Below are 19633 nucleotides of genomic sequence, written 5' to 3' on the forward strand. Positions count from 1 at the left end.
GAGCACTGTAAGTCACGTCATGTTTGACCAATAGGAGAGTCCGCTCAGATGACGCCATTTTCAGCCAATGGTAGGCGCCCGTGTCGCGGTGTCACACCTGGCGGCTCTCTGCGGTCTTGCCTCGCAGACTGGCAATGCACTTCTTCTAACGAGGAGAAGGGGAGGGCTGCTCATGCTCCATTGTCCGAGGCCCACCTGCTCCCGGTGCTACGGCCCCACAGCGGTAGCAAATGTCTTGTGGCCTTCAACTTGTTTGCCTGGGCGCTCCTCTGGAATGTGCTTTCCTGCTTCTGCATTCCTCAATTAGCTGTGCTGCGTTTCGAAGTGGTTTGGGGAACTCGAAGTAAATCGCAGGAAACAGCTCCATATCTAACAGCTCGTCCTCGCCCCGGTTGTTCTAAATGGCCGGTGAACTCAATTCGCTGGCCATGAGGAACGCTGAAAGAAGCTGCAGGGTACTGGGGTCGAGCCTCGTTTGACAACCCTCGGGATCCTGGGCCCTGGAGAACAAACGTCAAACAAAGAAAACAACACAGCGCTGCCCCACGCGTAAGCGCAGGCTCTTCACCCCTGACTCGCCAGGCTATTACTGAGTCAAAATGAACCCTGATCTTTTATTTCCCCAATTTTGACCAACAGTTCCAACCGCCCTTCCAAACAGCTATCCATTTCTCCCCGATTGCCAAGACCAGGGTACTATTGTTGTTGCAAAACAAAGGGTCGTCGACGATGCAAACAACAAATGAAAACAGCCGAACATAACTTAAGTGGCCTAACTACACGAACAGCATGTTTCCAATATATCGCAGTGGCGTACTTATCGCACGTAATGGTGCCACTGAACAATCTGGTCAACCTCACAAGTACGTAATCACAAGTGCACTAGCCTTGTGGTCACTAAACAAAACGCGTACTTGCGTTGTAGGCAAACTTTTCCTTTACGCTTACTCACGTTTGTTCCCTGAAAGTCCTACAGGACACGTGACGTAAACGAACAATTAAACTTGCGGGACTTACACACTCCGCAGAACCCTTAAAATGATGCGTCTTCTACTAACTCTTTCCACGCACGCTCACTAAAGAAGTCAGAATACGGCTGCCCTCCACACAAACTAGCAACCCAGTCATAAATCTGCTTCCTTCCGTCCACACAGGACACGCGCTAACGGAACTAAAAACGCTTCTCCGTGCAAATCATGCACTCACTGAAAATCTACGCCCTTAGCCTTAGAAAATTCAAAAACACTTAAAAAGAAAGAAGGTTAAATAAAACACGCGCTTTACCATAGGCCTTTCGACGATAAACTTGACCTTCAGGTTATTCACACACACACACAAAAAAAAGCCTATCTGCTTATTAATGAGCATCTCGCGAGACTACATGTTTACTTAAAACGCATCTTTCAAATCTCGAGCTTCTCCAACGAAAACACAAACAAAGCTCATACCTTTACACCTTGAAAGAAATCCTAGTCTCAAATCGCGAAAACTTTCCGATGCTCAAAAATAAAAAAACAACATAACACGTTTTACTTCCACGGAAGCTCTCTTGGCCTCCCTTTTCAAGCATTTTCAACTAACTCATACTCTGAGCCGTCCCCGAGCTGGTCGCGGCTTGAAAACTACTCTGGCTGCCGAGGAAACACAAAAGGGCTGACTAACTATCAGCTCCCCCAAGACGTTACGGTCTCCTGCCAATTTGCGTCCCCGCGCCCCGCTTTCAACACGAACTCGATTGACCGCGTCGCTACTCCCCACCTGGTCTCGTCCTGCCACCTTGCGTTTCTTCGAACTGCACGCTGAGCTGTGAAAAGAACTACGGAACGACGAGGAGTTTAACTGCCTCGTGCCCTTTGTCCGCGTCCGTGCAGAACATTCTTCGCGGTCCCCCTTTGACCAGTGGCTTGAACGTTTTCGATGCGTCAACATCGTCCGAGACGACCGCATCTTTTTCCTTGCGCCCTGCCCATTTGGGTTTCTCGCCATTTTTGGCGGCGCTACATTAATTACCGTCTTTCGGTCTTTACCGCGCTTCTTTTTACGGCGCTTTCTCTTCGCACTCACTTTCATGTCGCCTTCTCGTGCCTCGTGCTGACCGGTACACATTTCGTCGGCCCGGATCGGTCTCTTACCCGCACAGTCTGAGTGATTTACATTTAAATCTACTCTCACTTTGCCTCGACTGGCGGACAGCCCAACCGACTCTGGCACAATGCAGCAGGCTTTACTCGAGTAAGACAACTCGCACTCTTGCGAACTGCCCTCTACGACATTGCCCAGCTCACGCTGTGAATCGGCACACAGCCCGTCAGTATCGATCGCTGTCTCACGCGCACAGTCCGAATGAATAACAACAGAATCATCTCTATCTAGGCTATCTAGACTGGCGGAGAGCCGCACCGATCCCTGAACAATGCAGTTGTTCTCTCGTGGACTACGGAGCTCGACATCCCGAGAACTACTCTCAACTGCATCGTCCAGTTCGCACCTCACTTCTGCACGCAGATCTGGCTCTACATGGGTGCTCGCGTCTGTCGCGTCAACAGTACCCTTTTCTTCGCTAGCAACCTCGCTAACATTATCAGCGACGCACACACGCGGTAACTGTGCCAATTTGTTCGCAGCTGGCCTAGCTGTCTCTACAGTCATCTGTTGGCACAGCACCTCGTCGCTCTCACTACGGCCTTTAACGGCCTCTGTTGCCACTAAGACATCGTTAGCAGCTAGCCTTTTCCCTTCACTAATGAATCTGCAGCTAATCTCACAGGCACTACTCTTTTCGTCGGCTTTTGGCGAAAATACGCTCGATGCTGCCTTATTCTTTCGCTCTGTACTACCTACAGAATTCTCAGACAGCCGTTGTCTCTGTGCCAATAACTGATCACAATACTGTATTTCTTTGATCAGTGCTGCCTTCTCTCTCTCATAATTTTGCTCACGCTCAAGCTTACGTTGATTCTCACGTTCGCATGCCTTCTCACGTTCGTGACGCTCATACCTAAGAGCAAATTCTTGAAGCTCCTGCTTCCGTTCATTCTCGCGTTCTTCATGCTTACTCTTACTCTTAAGTTCACGACGCTCTCGCACACGTACACGACGCTCACGCTCCCGTGGCTCCTGTATCACCTCCCAAGCAAGCTCAATGCTTTTGCCATCATTGCCACTATCGTTAATCGCCTTTATGATAGCTGGCGTTTTCATCCGTTCGTCCGCCTCAACTCCCAAATCGTCGCACACCAACAACAAGTCTAACCTCGTCAACCTTGTAAGATCCATGGCAGCTGCCCCGACAGGTGGTTAAAACTGTTTTCCTTAATAAATTTGTGCAAACACACAATGCAACAAACTCCCGATTCCCAGAACTATCAAAATGAACACACAACATTGGAGTCTGGCGAATCATAAGGAAAAAAACCACGCGCTCACTTACGGTTGCAGCACCCTGCCATCCGGTTCGTTCGTCCGCTGTTCCCGGTTCCTCCGGACTACCTGGGTCGAAGGCTCGCTCCTTCTTCGCTACTCCAAGTTTCTTCGGACCTCTTTCGACGAAGGTTGTTCCGTAGCGCTGCCACCAGCTGATGCATTCGGAGGCGATCCTACCGCTGCCAACCAGATGTAGGGGTTGGGGGACGGACTTCGGGATAAAAACCCAAACTTGGGAGGGATTTATTCTACATTCTATACAGGGAGGTGAGAGACAAGTACCAGTCGTACTTTCATTACGGGCCGGCAGCAACTCGGATGCTGCGGCCCACGGCAAGAAGTTCGAGAGAGGTGAATCAGGGAATCAGGGAATGTCCTGATCTCTCTGGAAGGCTTCTTATAAACCCTTCGAGCACTGTAAGTCACGTCATGTTTGACCAATAGGAGAGTCCGCTCAGATGACGCCATTTTCAGCCAATGGTAGGCGCCCGTGTCGCGGTGTCACACCTGGCGGCTCTCTGCGGTCTTGCCTCGCAGACTGGCAATGCACTTCTTCTAACGAGGAGAAGGGGAGGGCTGCTCATGCTCCATTGTCCGAGGCCCACCTGCTCCCGGTGCTACGGCCCCACAGCGGTAGCAAATGTCTTGTGGCCTTCAACTTGTTTGCCTGGGCGCTCCTCTGGAATGTGCTTTCCTGCTTCTGCATTCCTCAATTAGCTGTGCTGCGTTTCGAAGTGGTTTGGGGAACTCGAAGTAAATCGCAGGAAACAGCTCCATATCTAACACCGGATGTCCGTGATACCGGTAAGGAAATGCGTTGACACTTCCTGTGGACCTGGAGTGTACTTTGGCACGGAATAGAAATAAGGACAAAATCCGACTCCATTCCATCCTGTGGAAGCCGACTTTAGACAAGTACCACCTGACGTCAGACGACGTTACAGAAGCTACCATCACCAGCGATGTACGTCATGTGCGCATGCGGAAGCGCAGCGTACCTCCACCTAGCGCAAGTGAACTGAACTGAATATTTGTTTAAAAGTCAATTTCTTTCTTCACAAAAATTCTTAAAGTACTACTTACATCCTGCAGACATGATGGCATTGGAGTGTAATTCGAATATACGAGAAAACATAATTATGTTACGCGGAAATTCAAGCACAAAGCCCTTTTACAGCTGCCGTTTCAACCATGATGCCGCCATAATCTCGATCACAGTCGCAGCACACGCTGTGCGAGAGACGCCATGGGCAGAGCGTCCACGCATCAACGCCAAATAGACTGTGTGCACACGTTCATCGCGCGTGTAAGCACGTGTGCGTAAGTGCAGCATGCATGCTCATTCTTGTATAGGCCATCCGCCTAACACAAGTGTGCTAATTAACTAATGGAATGTCCCAACGTACTATGCGTGCAAAAATTCGTAATGTGCGACTCACACACAACCTGCAGACATGATAGCGTCAAATTGTAATTCGAATGTACAAGAGCACATAACTCTGCTACACAGAAACTCAGACACAAAACCCTTTTTCAGTTACCGTTCCAGGTCTGTCTGAGCGGCCACGGCCGCTGGAGGGCGGCACTGCTTTTTGGGCGAGCACCACTCGAAAAATCCCGAGAAGCTAGATACAAACAGCTTCGGCGTAAAACAAACAATGTCACTGCTCATAAAGCAGCGTACTTACAAAAAAAAAAAACTTTTTTGTAAAGTTTGGTGCAGCGTTTAACTTGAATCTGTGCAGCAAAAGTTGTGTGTCTTCATGACAGTAAATTCTCTAACATGTGACGCACGTAGCTAAGCAGGATAACCATGTGCATATTCTAGCTTGTTAGCACCCTGCGACCCACACATTTTTATGAAAAAAAAAGTGGATGCCTACGTTGAAGCTGTCCCTGCACGTTGGACGACCAATACGTCCCCACAGTATAGGTGACCTGTAAAGTGATGGCATTCGGTGATCGCGAGTCAGACTGACACTCGCTTCTGAAAATGCACCACGCGGGGAGCGATTTAACGCTAATCACATATGGGAGAACGCTCTGCGAACGTATTTCTGTTGTTGTGCCGCCTTGTAAATACTTACGTCACACGATGCTCACGATACAGTCGGGGCCGAATGAGGTTCCACTGGATTTTATCTTAAAGCGACAGCGTGGTTGGAACTGGGGTGCCAAACGGTTTTGAACTGATGGGCCACAACGATCGTCAAAGATAATTTTTTTGAAGAAATTTAAAGAACATGGAACATTTGCGTATGCACTTGCACGTACTTCTCTTTATTTATTCATTTAGGTCACCTTCTTTTACGAAAAACCACTGAGCGCCGAAACTTCATCGTGGTTGATAATGGGTACACTTGGCTTGACTGAGTATTAGAACTCAAGCGTTTTGCTTTAGGCCTATCTACCACTCATACTGTTTCGCCAGTTATCCATTTGTAATGCTGATATCGTTTGTATTTGAAGTGAGTTTAGGGCCGGGTTTCTTACGCGCTCGTTTTCATAAATGTTTGCGATAAACCCATTGTGGTCCATTATTTCAAGCTGAACAAAAATTTTTTTTATGGTGTTGTCGCACTGCAAGGCCTGCAAGGCCTACTGAATCGATGGCGATTGGGCCGCAACCCAAGGCGATGAGAACCATCGTGGCGAGATCATAGCCAGCATCAAGATGAAAAACGATGATAATTTTGATGATAATGGGGACGAGGACCACAGGCGAAGGCTTGTTTTCGTGAGCTCAACAAAGGATAATGAAATGAGGCATATGAAAAACTACTAGCACTACCCCTTTTGAGATCAAATTATAGTGAAAAACGTTCTGGCTTCTGGCATAATAGAAGAGACGCAGTGGATACGACTGCGAAGTGCAAGTATCGTGCGAGTTTTCCTCGTTTCCACCATTCCGAGAAAATGTGGAATAAGAAGACATTTCTCAGTAAGGCAATTTCTATGAGGCACCCTATATTGCTTCTTCGAATACTGTCTCGTTCTCCTAGATTACTCGTATGAGATATTGCGTAAGTTCTTGGAGATGTCTCAGGTAAGCGCGGTTGCTCTCTGTAGCGAAAACGTCTTCATGCAGGTTTTTTTTTTTCGGTTTGCACACGCGAAGAGAAATAAAATTCAATTTCTTTCCTAATGGTTTCATTTATTGAGCACTTGCCTTAAAGAAAGAGGAATCTCATGAGTGAAGTTATGGAATGAAGGCGTATAGTTGGGAAGTAAGAAGCTGCTTGCAGAATAAGGGTTTCAAAGAAGAACTTGTGGTACCTGAGTTCATGCTTCGCTTGGAATTGAGAGTTGCGACAACGTTTAAAGCTCATTACGGAAGACTTACGGTCGAAATAGATACGTCAGAAAGTAAAACAAAAAAAACTACAAAAACGTGATAAATTCTTGAAACGCGAGCGTAAATTTGTTACCGTAATAGCAAGACAGGTGCGGGAGGCGTCTTAATATCTCTTCTACGTTATATTAAGAAATGCAGAGGATCTTAACTTTTACGAAACGTATTCTTTTTTTGAACATTCTCTGTTCTCTTTTCTCTCAGTTTTTTTTTCGGTGTGCTTAGAGACAGGAATCACAGTTACACAAGAACAGTGCTCTAAAATTGTGAAAATGATATCTAGATGTATGAGCCAGTTAGACACAGTCATGACATCTGAATATGTAGATGAGCAAGAAGAAGAAGAAAATAAAAGTGATATAGGCATGGCGCAATGCGGCAGTGCTCCAACATACGATTTCATACGACTACGAAGAGGAGTACGGCGGTTTTTGGTTATCACGGTTAAAAGATAAAGTCTGGAAATCTAACGTAGTTTTCGAAAAATCTATAGCCTTCAAAAGCAAGACATTCCACCGGGAGGTATTTTAGCAATCCGATGTTCAAAGCAGTTGGGCTCCTTTGGAGAACTCGATATTAAACGATGTTTCTTTACATCCACTGAAGGCGGAACATGTCTTCAGGTATGCAATAGCTGGAAAAGCGGTAGTGATGCCCAAAGGACACCTCTGAGGTGCCGCATATCTAACGAGAGATCAGTTTTTGACGGTTTATGGACGTTCTTGCGCACTCGGATGTAATTTGCTATGCGGTGGCTAAGCTTTGTGTTGAAAGAGTCCAGAGAATCAGCAGCTTGCAACGGTCCTCTCTCTTGCCTCCCCGTTCGGTTGCCGACTGCACTCACTGAAAGACTGCGCGGTGTCAATTTAGTAGAATTTTTTTTATATAAATGCAAAGACGAAGGCATGAACAATACATTTGTTATACTTAATGGAATATATGAAATCTAGCACATATCTGAAAGTTTGCGCAAGATGAAGGTGAGCAATCGCTTTCTGATTGTCCATTGGAAATGAACTAAACAGAGCCATTTATGTCCAATACGCAGTATTAAGCAGTACACCTTTTCAGCGGCATATTGAGACTTCTTTTCTCTTCTATTTGCCAGGCGGTTTGTGCTTGGAAACCAGAAGAGAAAAGGATGAAGGCACTAACTGCTAAAAACAGAATTGTTAATCTAGGATACCGACGCAAAAAAATAATAAAAAATACGCTCAACTTACGCTCAACGCTCAAATACGCTCAAAGACGCTCAACGCTCAACGCTCAATGATCAAATACGCTCAACGTTACGCTCAACTAGCAAGGCCAATGACAGCATTCATGAAAAAGAAAACATTGTGAAGATCTAACGCACATGCTGTAATGTGTAGGTGAAACAAAGCTTGTATGAAACGGTGAATTGAATGCTACAAAACTAAGTGCAACGTGCACAATTCCCTTTATTGTCGTCCTGTGCAGCGCGTAACCTCATGCAACGTTTATGTTATTGCACTGCAAAGGTGACAACTTTAACGTCATGCAACGCTTAAGAACTGCACTGTTCCCAAGCTATGCCGATGCACCGACAGCAGTTTGTGCGACTGCAAACTGTTAGACGCTGACACAATGACGTCAGGAAAACGAACGCGATGTTTGAAGTTTGTCGAGGGAAGAGTGGTGAGGAGTGGTGTATGGAGGGGGAGGGGCGAGGCAAAGTGTCCTAAGCAGCCAGTTGCGCGGCAAATGTTCGTGTATTCGCGGGCTGCTTTCATGCTTGGAAAGTCACTTTTATGTAGCACATATTGAGGAACCGAAACCTGTATCGGGAGTTAATTTATGTTGCTCCGCAATTTTTTCATTTACATTCTTCAGCTAATTATAATAACAATAACATTTGAGAAGTTGATTAATTAGGACTAATTTTGTGATTAGGCGGAATGAAAAAAAATAACCCGATTATTTTCAAGGGACGGCAAATAACACTACCTTAGTTCTGTCCAGCTACGTAGCATTTGCGTATTATTAAGGTTCGGCTCAAGTTACATATAACACCCGGTAACTTCAAAACTCGCAATGACAGCACAAGTCCTCAAAGAAATAACGCAGCCAATTTTGTACTCATAACGCGAGCCGTAACGCAAACTCGGGTCTAAATGCAAGCAACATTTTCTCATAAGAAGGCATCCAATCTGGAAATATATATAACATATTCAGTACAAAAAGCACAGCCTTTTTATTACCCATTACTACTAGTTTGTTTGTGCCATATTATTATTACAGCACATTAGTGCCGCATGATAATCTTCTACGCGATCTTAGGTGTATCCGTTGGCGGAGACGTCTTAATAAGCCATTCTGGTCACTGGTGTCACTGCGTCAGTAGCATTTGGCTCTCATCTGCATTTCAGGCCTTGCTCTTGGACATATCCACATTAATCGACCTTTTCAGGAAGCCAACCACCACGCTTACATATTTCCTGAGATCTAGATCTAGATATCATGACAAAGTTTTTAGTTAACGTTTCATTAGTCTTATCTCTAGGCTCCTCTCTTGTTCCAACCTTTTGGGCGACGTTGCAGACTTCTCGGACCAGCAGCGAAACCCAGCGTGACAGTCAAAGCAAAACACCCACACGTTTGAGGATCGACTAACCGAAGCTTTTATAAACTATTCGTAGCCGGTACAATATTATATACTGTTTTTCTGTCTCCATATTTTTTGGGACGTAACACCGCCTGTTGCAATAATTTCTGCGTGCAGTATGTGGCGCCATAATTTTGGTGAAAGAAAACTCGACGCGAAGCGGGCTCTTTCGCAACCGCTCTGAGCGTTAAGAGTGTAGACGACATGATTATGAAATCTTAGACGGAGACCGCGTGCGGTGTAGCGTAACCTACCCCCCCCCCCCCAACTCCTTCTCGCAATCGCCATCCGTAGGCGGCAAATGAAAAGTACTGAGTGATTTATTTTTCTTGAGGAAATTGAAAATGTTGGTAAAAAGTTGCCTGCTCGCTTCTCACAAATAACTTGAACCTGGTTATCGCGAGATGAGTGTAAACAAATAATCTAAATGATGAAGTAAACCTAATTCCCCTTGCAATCTACGTACGAATTGAAGAACTCGTTTTAACGAAGCAACATTGTTCTGCTAATAAATATAGCGAACTAGATTCGCCTCCGAAATCAAAATTACGGACCATCGGGTAGCGAGCATAACACTTTCCGCAGAGTTCTGCGCCACGCGTAGCATACTGCATCTACATGCAAATACAACTGCAGTGCGTATGCGCAGCGTTTGCTTTGCGCACGACAAGGCTTGGATGCGTGATCGCGCTCATATGCTCCAGTCTGGCAATGCTACGTGGTGCGGACCGGCTTTCTCCTGCACCAGCTTGACCGACCGATTGTAGCCACGGATGAGTTGCGCATTTTGAAGCGCTATCAATAGCTCAATGCGAGCGAAGTCTGCCAAGGCGTCTAACCAGAATCAGCCAGAAGTGGGTGCGCGCTGGCAACCATGCGTGTGGTCTGACATTACCTTTCTGCTTCGAGGTTAGTTGGGCGTTCAAAAGTAGTCGAAGTTAGCGAGACCCGACGGCTAAGACACCGATAAGCAGGGTGGTCTGACTTCAATTCCTACGCGGGTGGCCACGGCCGAGCGTGAGCAGACGACGGCTTCTTCCGGAAGTACGTAATCATTATCGAAATTTCAAGGCGCGCCTGCTTCAGCCTGTTTATGAGGTCGGGTCAATAAATAGACACAGTAAACGCAAAAAGAAGCGCAATGATCCAAACACCCTGATTGACTGATGTCAACTGTTGGCCAATAGCAGCCACGTATGGGAATCTCCTACATTACGAAATAAAGCGTCATGAAAAGCTTGAGAAGCAGGTTTCTGATGAAAAGAGAGCGTTTGAGAGAAAGGCGACTTCGCGCTCCGGTTACGGGCATCACACACCGCGCACAACTGCATAACTTGGATGACACGTTCAGCAGCATATGCTATCCGCATGCTATGTTTTTTCAGCAAGCCTGAGGGGTGCTTCAGGACCCCTCTAATGCACACTGACCGCTTAATGAAATAACGAAGTTAGCGAGAGCCTCGTACATTTAATAATACATTTAACCTCGTACATTTAATAAATTTATTGATTTGCTTATATTGTTCCCCGACTTAAGCATTCGGTATGCACCACCGGACATGTCTCCATCCTTCTCTGATCATCAGCAATGGGTATGTGTCACTGTGACCCAAGGAATACAGAATTCTTGAATGTATAGCTAGGCTAGGCATGTGTAGTACTTCTCTGTATATGCATGTGACATAACCCCTCTCCCCCTCCCCAACTAGCGTCATACATCGCACTTGTCTTCGAGGCATGGCTTCGTCGTCGTCTAACACGGTACATTCACCGGGTTTGGTGTTTGTATTCGGTCATGACTTGTGAGCGGTGTGCATAAGCATAGAAACTGCATGAGCTTAAATTTGTTAGCTTTGTGGTTGGCAGACATAAACATTACATGAAACTTGCATAGGATGAAAGAAAACGCAATAGTACGCGTCGCCATTAGCTGTATGTATAAGATTTTATTAATTAAATCTTCACTTAGATTCTAACTTCTTTGTCGCATCTGCATAATTTCATCATCGTAGATATCTTTCCTGCATTAGCCCACGAGTTTGGCGTTAACTCCCTCTTTCCCTCTTTCTATTCCCCCTTTGCCTAAGCTGCAGTGCATAGGTAAAAAAACCAGACGCCCGTTTGGTTGACCTCCCTGCCTTTCCTCTTGTTGCTTCTTCTGTTGTTCTGTGGTTGTAAATCTAGTTTACATGTTAGCTCAAGGGTTTTCAAAGAGCACGAGTTTGGATGTCAGGCTATAGGTACACTTGACTGCCATGTGCGCTGCCTCTTCTTTCTGTCCTCATAACTCTTCTTGTTTCTATTTCTCTCCCTCTTGCTTTCTCCCAGTGTAGCGCACCTCGCGAGCGAAATGTGCATCATGCCGACTTCTCTGCATGTCCCAATCACTAAAGCATTTTTTTCTCGCTCTTTCTTGCAAAAGGCAAGAAAGAGCCCTCCTATTATCATGCTCTATTTACTCCTCGTTCAAAAAAACTCCACCTACCTAAAGTCCCTTGATAATTTGAAAGTACCGCCACTCTTTGAACTCTGCCGCCTCCGCGCGACCTCCTCGCCTCCTCCTCGCCCCTTGCGCGTCCCCCCCACGGCAACCAGTTTTCCCCCCGCTTTTCTGCACGACGATTGGTCTCCCTGCCGTTGCCCTTGGAAACGCGCGGATCTTGAGTTTTGCTTGTGTTTTTCTTTTTCGTTCGCGCCATTTTCCTCCTCAGCACGGCTGGCTCGGCGCTTTAGCTCGGCGTAGCGAACGTTGAAAGCTGTGTTTCCTGCTGTATAAGCTAGCGCTATGCCTTGCTGTTGCGCATATAACTGCAACAAGAAGCCTGAGCATGGTTATGCCGTTTTTGTGATACCGCAAGGAAAGCGTGACGGCTTGCGCAAGAAGCAGTGGCTGCATAACATCGGCCGAAAGAACTTTGTTCCGACAAAGAACAGCGTTGTTTGCGAGGTGAGGCGTCTCTCATTGCTCGTAGCAAATCATATCGTAATGCATCTAGTAATTCTTCCGGCCTGCTCACCAGCGTTTTTGTTGCGGCAATTTGTACGTTGCATAAAAATGCGGTTGCCCTCAGTAACGTATTATTATAAATGTATGAAGACGTTTTACTCATCCTGCCTGAGTGACTAACTCTTCTCTAATTGTTCTAGCTACATTTCACTGAAGACCAATTTGAGCCGCGCATATTACAAAGACTCGGGAAAAAAAAAGCTGAAGCTGAAAAAAGTTTGCTTTCGCTGACTTTCATTGCCATTAATTTATCATTTGTTTAATTCAATCGGTAAGCACTAGTAATTTCCCCTATGTTGTCCTTCGCGTCTTTGTTGGCTTCTCATGATATCTTACCACTGCTGTGTTCTCTTGAGCGTCTCTTTTTCTCATAATTCTACACTAGCATTGATTCTGATGTTGAATATTATATTCAGTACTATTATTATTGTTGTCGAATATTCTATTTTATGTTCTCGGTTACGTGTATCTTGTCAACCAACGTTAGTGCGTGTACATAAAAATAAAACATTCTGCTGACAATGCTGTGTGATTTTCGTTGCTATAAATGTTTTGTGATGCTTAATTCAAATCAAATTTAAATATGGTACTACATAATGTAACAAAATTTCGTTGTGAACTATTACAATACGTTATCCAAAGGCGTTTCTCTTGCCTAAAAATATAGAATGTCTTCTCCTATAGATATACCGAGTATTTCTTAACGCTTCCTTGACGGCGACCCCTAAAGAATATTCATTAGATGCCCTTCCTCGGCTTCTACTACTGTAGTCAATGAGCGGTTGCCGGCACCGCTTTTTCATACTGAAATTCCGCAATCGTCCTATTCAGTTTACAGACCACAGCAAAAAAGCTATAACTTTCACATTGTGAAGACAAAGGCATGGACAGTCGATGCACTCGCGGCTAATTAAGGCATGCTGAATATATTAACTGCGGTGCACATACGCGCACAGGCAAGAAAAAAGGGTGCCAGGTGTTCTTATTTATCGCCCAAGAGAAGCGAGCGTGAAAGCCTTCTAAAGCCTACTGCGGTAAGACATCCTTCATCCAACTTAATCGGCCTTAATCCCCTCTAATGTACCTTAATCCCTCCTAATTCACCCTAATCCACCTTCATCCACCTTAATCCAGCCTAGTCCTTCTTTATACACCTTTATATTTACTAATGCACCTTAATTCACCATCATTCACCCTAATCCACTTTCATCGACTTTAACCCTCCTTAATACACCCGAATTAATCTTAATCCAATCACTAATCAATCATAACTTTGCTAATCAATAATCATGTCTTATACACGGGTGCACATGCTTTGGTTCGCTTCCCGCCTTCTTTCGGTCACGCGATATTTTCTGTAGGTGACAACACGACCTTGAAACAGAGGTCTAAGACTTTTGCTTAATATGCCGCACACAAAGGGATGTGTCACAAGCAATACTAGATCAGACGCACAAAGTAAAGCATCTCATCATGCGGCAGAAAAACTGTCTGGAGTTTAAACTCGCCTCAAAAGCTCCCTTTACATCGGTATACACCGTTCATACGGCTTTAGGAAAAAACCAACCCCGTCATAAATGTTGCCTCTAGCATTATAGATGCTGTTATTAACATTTCTCAAAATTTTTAACCCCACTGGGGCGCGCAACTGGCCCAAAATAACACGCCTCCATAGAATCCTGCGGCCCGTCCGCGGGAGCCAGGGAGGAATAGCGTGCCGTGCGCAGCCGGCGAGCGAGGAGAATCGAGGAGGAAAGCGCCGTGAGGAGGAGAGTGTCGCTACTTTCAAACATCAAGGGGCTTTACACCTACCAGCACACTACTGCCACCTGTCGACAGCAACAACAAAGTTGTCCTCACATTTTTCAATCTGGTTATTCCCGTTGCGCGTGGGAAAATGTAAAAGCTTCTACTTAATTTTAGATACCCTCTCGCATTAGAGTACTAGGAATTTAAACCTACCAAAAAATAAAAAAATAGATCCTATAAAATATTAGACAATGGGTGAAGTATAATTATGTAAAGTAACACGTATTCTGCTCTTTTATGTACATTCTTGACCAACAAATATTGGACGGCCTGCATTGGGTACAGAATTTTGCAGCTAATTTTGTTTAGCGGACAACAAACATGCTTAGTGTTTATAAAAACTTTACAAAACGTTCGAAACACTGCGGGTTTACTAAGCCACTGTGTAATCTGAGAAGATTCTGGCGCCAGTGTGCAAAACTGCGTAAACGGTGGAAAGCTCTATTGAGGCCCATGAATATGATAACCATAGTTTTCAACCACCACTCTGTGAAGATCATTAAGGCAATTTTGTATGAGGAAAGTGACCTGTGTTTAGAATTGCGAAGCTGCAAGCGAAGCGCCACCTTATTTTATTGATTCATCAAACGCACAGACATAAAGATCTGCGAAAGGGCAGTGACCTTTTCAACGCGAGTGAAGAGAGGGTGTTCTTGACGCCTCGTAAAGGTGGCGCCACCTACCAGTGAAACAGACCTGAGTATTACGCGTGAAGCGAATGTGCAGAGCTAAATTCCTGTAATTTCAGGCTAATGTATATTTTATTTAACAGTGCTCAATTATTTAGGTTGAGGCGAAATTTAAATGGCTTTAATAGGCTTGCCGCGTTGATACTTTAGCTCATGTAGCAAAATGACACCCTACTGTAGGCCATAATATTTATCCCGTGCACTTGTTCTAAACGTCAATGCTTTCATTTGCACACTAAGAATATTGAAAACCTCGACATTTGAGGCGGCGCTGCGTGTGCCATGCGGCGATTGGAAAACGTAAGTCAAAAGGAGACCGGCGCTCCCTAAGTAGCCATGTGACACTGGCGCCTCACCTCGACTTTCCCTCAAAGCGCGCGGGCTTCGTGGTGCTGCCACCTACCGTCGGCGCTTCTATACAGGACTTGGGAAACCAATCGATAGAGGGCGCCGCAGTACTGCGGTCTTGCTTCGGGTTGCGTTGCGATGATTTCGCATTGCTCCACGCTCCTGAACCCCGCGAACTCTGAAGCTTCGTTTGGAGCAGAATGGCACACGTTAGAGAAATAAAATCGACTTATTACAATTGTAGTTGTTTCATTAAAACATGTAATAGATAGTGGCCCATTCATCATCATCATAATCAATCAATCAATCAATCAATCAATCAATCAATCAATCAATCAATCAATCAATCAATCAATCAATCAATCAATCATCATCATCATCATCATCATCATCATCCTGGTTACACCCACTGCAGTGCAAAGGCTTCTCCCATACTTCTCCAACTATCCCGGTCATGTACTAATACTGGCCATGTCGTCCCGGCAAACTTCTTATTCTCATCCACCAAAAAACTTTCTGCCGTCCCCTGCTACGCTTCGCTTCCTTTGGAATCCAGTCTGTAACCCTTAATGACCATCGGTTATCTTCCCTCCTCATTACATGTCCTGCCCATGCTCATTTCTTTTTCTTGATTTCAACTAAGATGTCATTAACTCGCGTTTGTTCCCTCACCCAATCTGCTCTTTTCTTATCCCTTAACGTTACACCTATCAACAAACATGCTTAGTATTAAACATGTTGGAAAGAAGTGGCCCATTACTGGCCTATTAAAATAATTGGGTAATTACTAAAAAGTATACCATTACTTATACGTTACTTTCTTCCCAACCTTCACTAACATTGCACAAATACAGTAAATAAAACCAGCTGGCCTGGTTCTCACGTTCTCTGCAGCCCTTTGCACTTGGTTCATGTTGCACTTGGTTCAGTAGAAAAAGAAATCGTCTGAAGACATTACATTTTCTTGGCATTAACATCAACTGACCATCGTTATAGGCTCTGTACATACGAGCTTGCGGCTACTCTGGCACCACCTGCTGCAGGGAAGCGACAACCCTTTTAATCTACAACAGCCTTCTTGCTCCTCATATAAATTATTGCAATCTCGTATGGGGAACCACTTCCCAAACGAATCGTCATAAACTACTGGTCCTGCAGAAAAAAGCCGTTCGCAATATTGCGAATGCCTCTTACGATGCTAACACAGCTGCAATATTTCGCTCCCTTAATGTGATTCCCGTACAACACTCGTACGAAACAAAACTTGTTTTAAAGGGAAAAAACAGTCTTCTATACAACAACACAGTTTTCTTAGATTTATGCAAATTAACTTTCCCCACACATGTACCGTATAATATGAGGCAAAAGTATGCTTGGCTACTGCCATTTTCAAGAACAAATTATGGATTTACTAGGTTAGAATATCGCGTACCGAAGTTACTAGACACATTACGGAATGTTGATTTAACACTTCTAAAGTTCTATATAAAGTTCTAAATATAACTCTTCTATACCTCTTCTAAAGTTGATATAACCCTATATGATATTTCTAAGCAAACGTTGACAGCACATCTTTCAGAATATGGTGCATTTACATGGAACCGGTGACACAAATGGTTGAGCAATTTGATTAAAATGATTTATATAACGGTATTTTTGCTTATATTTCTTGACGAATATCCTTTGTACGAAAGCATGTTACTGTACTAAATTCTAACCTTATGAATGGCTGTATGAGTTCTAATGGTAAGTTTCTGAAATCTTGATGTTGTAACAATGTGTAAAGAACAATGTTTCAAGAAAATGCTATAAATGTACTTAAGTCTTTTTTATATTGGTGAATATGTGCGCACTTGTTTTTTTTCTCTCTCTCATTGACAAACTAACAGGAAGTTTTCTCTTATGCGTGTTATGTGTATGTATAATATATGTACTCTGAATGTATGTATGAATCCGTGCCTGTTGCCAAGAAAAGGGGCGAGGACCTAGTCACGCTGCTGTTTTGCAGCTTTTTGTTCTTACCCTAGCGTTCTTTTTCTGCTGTAAAAAAAGATAATGCTAAAATAAAATGAAATGGAATGAAAGTACTGGGAAGGTGGCTCTACGCCTCGGCCGGCTCGACGCGTATTCTTTCGTGCACACTGCACTTAGTGTGCGTTTCGGGCCGTTTCGCTTTGCTCATTAGCCCCGTCCCCCCCCCCCCCCCGCCCCACCCTTTTTTTTTTCGCATACGTCTTGCGACAATGCAATGGCATACGCTTCATGGACAAGCGTCGAAATTACGGAGGTGCGAAAAAGAAGTGGAACAGGCGATACTGCTGCGTAAGGGACTCGCAGCCACGAAGGCCAGCTCGGGATAAATTTGTACAGGTTTCCTGACAGGTCTTACGAACTAACATGCCAAAAGAAATGGATCGCAGCTGTGAGGAGATAAAGTAAGCCAGCTTCTGCACTAGTGAGAAGGGTTGGTTTTGCAAATCGTGCAGCACGTGCGCGTTTCGCAGCTTGTTGCGAGACGCCAGCGGTCATGGCCGCATCAGCTGCTCAACATTTAAAAGACATTTGTCACGACTGGGCTGATTTATCGACTGCTTACTGTGGCCTTGGCATTTGGTATGATCAGGATTACACTGGCGTGCGCGGTGAGCAATATTTTATGCCGAGGAAGCTTATGTTATGCTGACGAGCGCTAATTCATAGCTGACACTCGTTTCGGCCGCTGCAGCACCAGAACTGGCGCGTCAGAACTGGTGGAACTGGTGGTGTTTCACATGGTGCGATTTTTATGTCAAATTTACATTTGCAAAAATGCACTGCAAAAGGAAAACGCATATGCAAGCGAAGAAATTCGGAAGCGAAATCAGACCTTGTGCAAATGGCATAATGAAACTCGATCATTGTACATGATGAAAAAGGAACATTCGCCTAAAATAAATTCAGATGGCGTGGCTATAATAAATCTCAGCTGCAGATGGCTCCGAAGGGTGCCAAACGAATCAACCAAAATATGATCTAAGCATTTCGTCAATGGAGAAAAAAGCACAATCGCTCGTCATCGTTACAACAACCCGACGCTTTTATCGGAAGTTTGCAAAGTGCGGCAAGCTGACGAGAATATCTGACGAATAAAAATACCTGATAAATATGGGCTCATTTGTCTCACTTGCCACGCGAAGGGACTCGTAGTTGCGCCGATTACGTCGGGAAGTATACAGGTCCCGGTTCTGTGTTAAAGAGGTGAGCCATGACAGACCACTTACAACTGCTTCAAAACTGCAAAAACTTTCGTTTGACACCGTGCCAGACGACGACAAAGCACACAGAACGCTAGAGTACTACGGTGTCACACAGTCGCTTTCGATCAAGATCGCTCCCGACGGGATCAAATTTCTCAATTTCGATCAAGCATGTTCACTGCTACATGGCCCAACAATTCGAATTGAGTTAGTTGAGCTCACCCGGCATGGCGGTGCTGACTACAGCCTACGATCGCGATCGTGAAGCTCGAACTCGATGCGCGGATCGCGATCGGCTGACGCAGATCGAGTAAAATCACGATCCAGAGTGACTGTGCAGCTGTACATGGTCGAGGTGGAGCTGTATGGGGATCAAAAGTACCTATGCGACATGGGCATGAGTGATAGGCCGCGCCTACAACGCGCCGGGGAGAAATGAGGCATGCATCACCAACGGTGAGGTGTCGATTAAAAATCAATCAACCTAATAGAAGCACACCGTTATTATCCTGAAAGAAAAGTCGTTTTAGAAGAAAGAAACTTGCGCGTAGAAGATAGAGCTTTTAGTTATGCTTTTGAGCAATTTATGCAGCTTGCGTATCAAAAAAACTCGCGCCATGCTCCTGTTATCGGCTGGCGTGAGGATATTGAAAACTATACTCTTGATAATCTCAAAAAATGGTATCAACAAAATTATGCTCCAAATAACTCGAGTATTGTTTTAATTGGAGATATTGATACAGCTTCTGCATTATCAATGGCTAAGGTATATTTTGCTAGTATTTTCAGGGTGCCAGTTTAGTGACTTCAATGATAGTGTCAAAGTATATAGCCTTACTCATGTGCAGAATGAATTCGTACAGTTGTTTCCCCTGCTGCGAATGGCCCTTGGCGGGAACGTCCAGGCCGTTCGCTTCTTTCGCGGAAGGAACATGTGAAGTAGCGTATACAGCTTGTCTCCGCTGGTTAACGCCAGCAGTATGGAAGTACTCTCCTATTCCTTTAGTATGCCTAAACCCGCAAAAAGTATTTGCGACAACACCGAGGACCACGCTTGCACCTTCATGCACTCAAAAAACGGCGAATCACGGATATACGTGCGGCTTTCAGCGACATGTGCACGTAGTTTAAATTTCGCGGTCT

At 44.9% G+C, this 19633-nt stretch overlaps 1 protein-coding gene across 1 annotated transcript in view; it reads right to left on the reverse strand.

Annotated features, from left to right (window-relative positions):
* The window catches only part of LOC135913340 (uncharacterized), a 298144-nt gene that overhangs the window by 258148 nt on the left and 20363 nt on the right, over positions 1-19633 (reverse strand). The window lies entirely within an intron of this gene.

Source organism: Dermacentor albipictus, chromosome 4 (genome assembly GCF_038994185.2).
Source record: "Dermacentor albipictus isolate Rhodes 1998 colony chromosome 4, USDA_Dalb.pri_finalv2, whole genome shotgun sequence".
Classification (NCBI taxonomy): Eukaryota; Metazoa; Arthropoda; class Arachnida; order Ixodida; family Ixodidae; genus Dermacentor; species Dermacentor albipictus.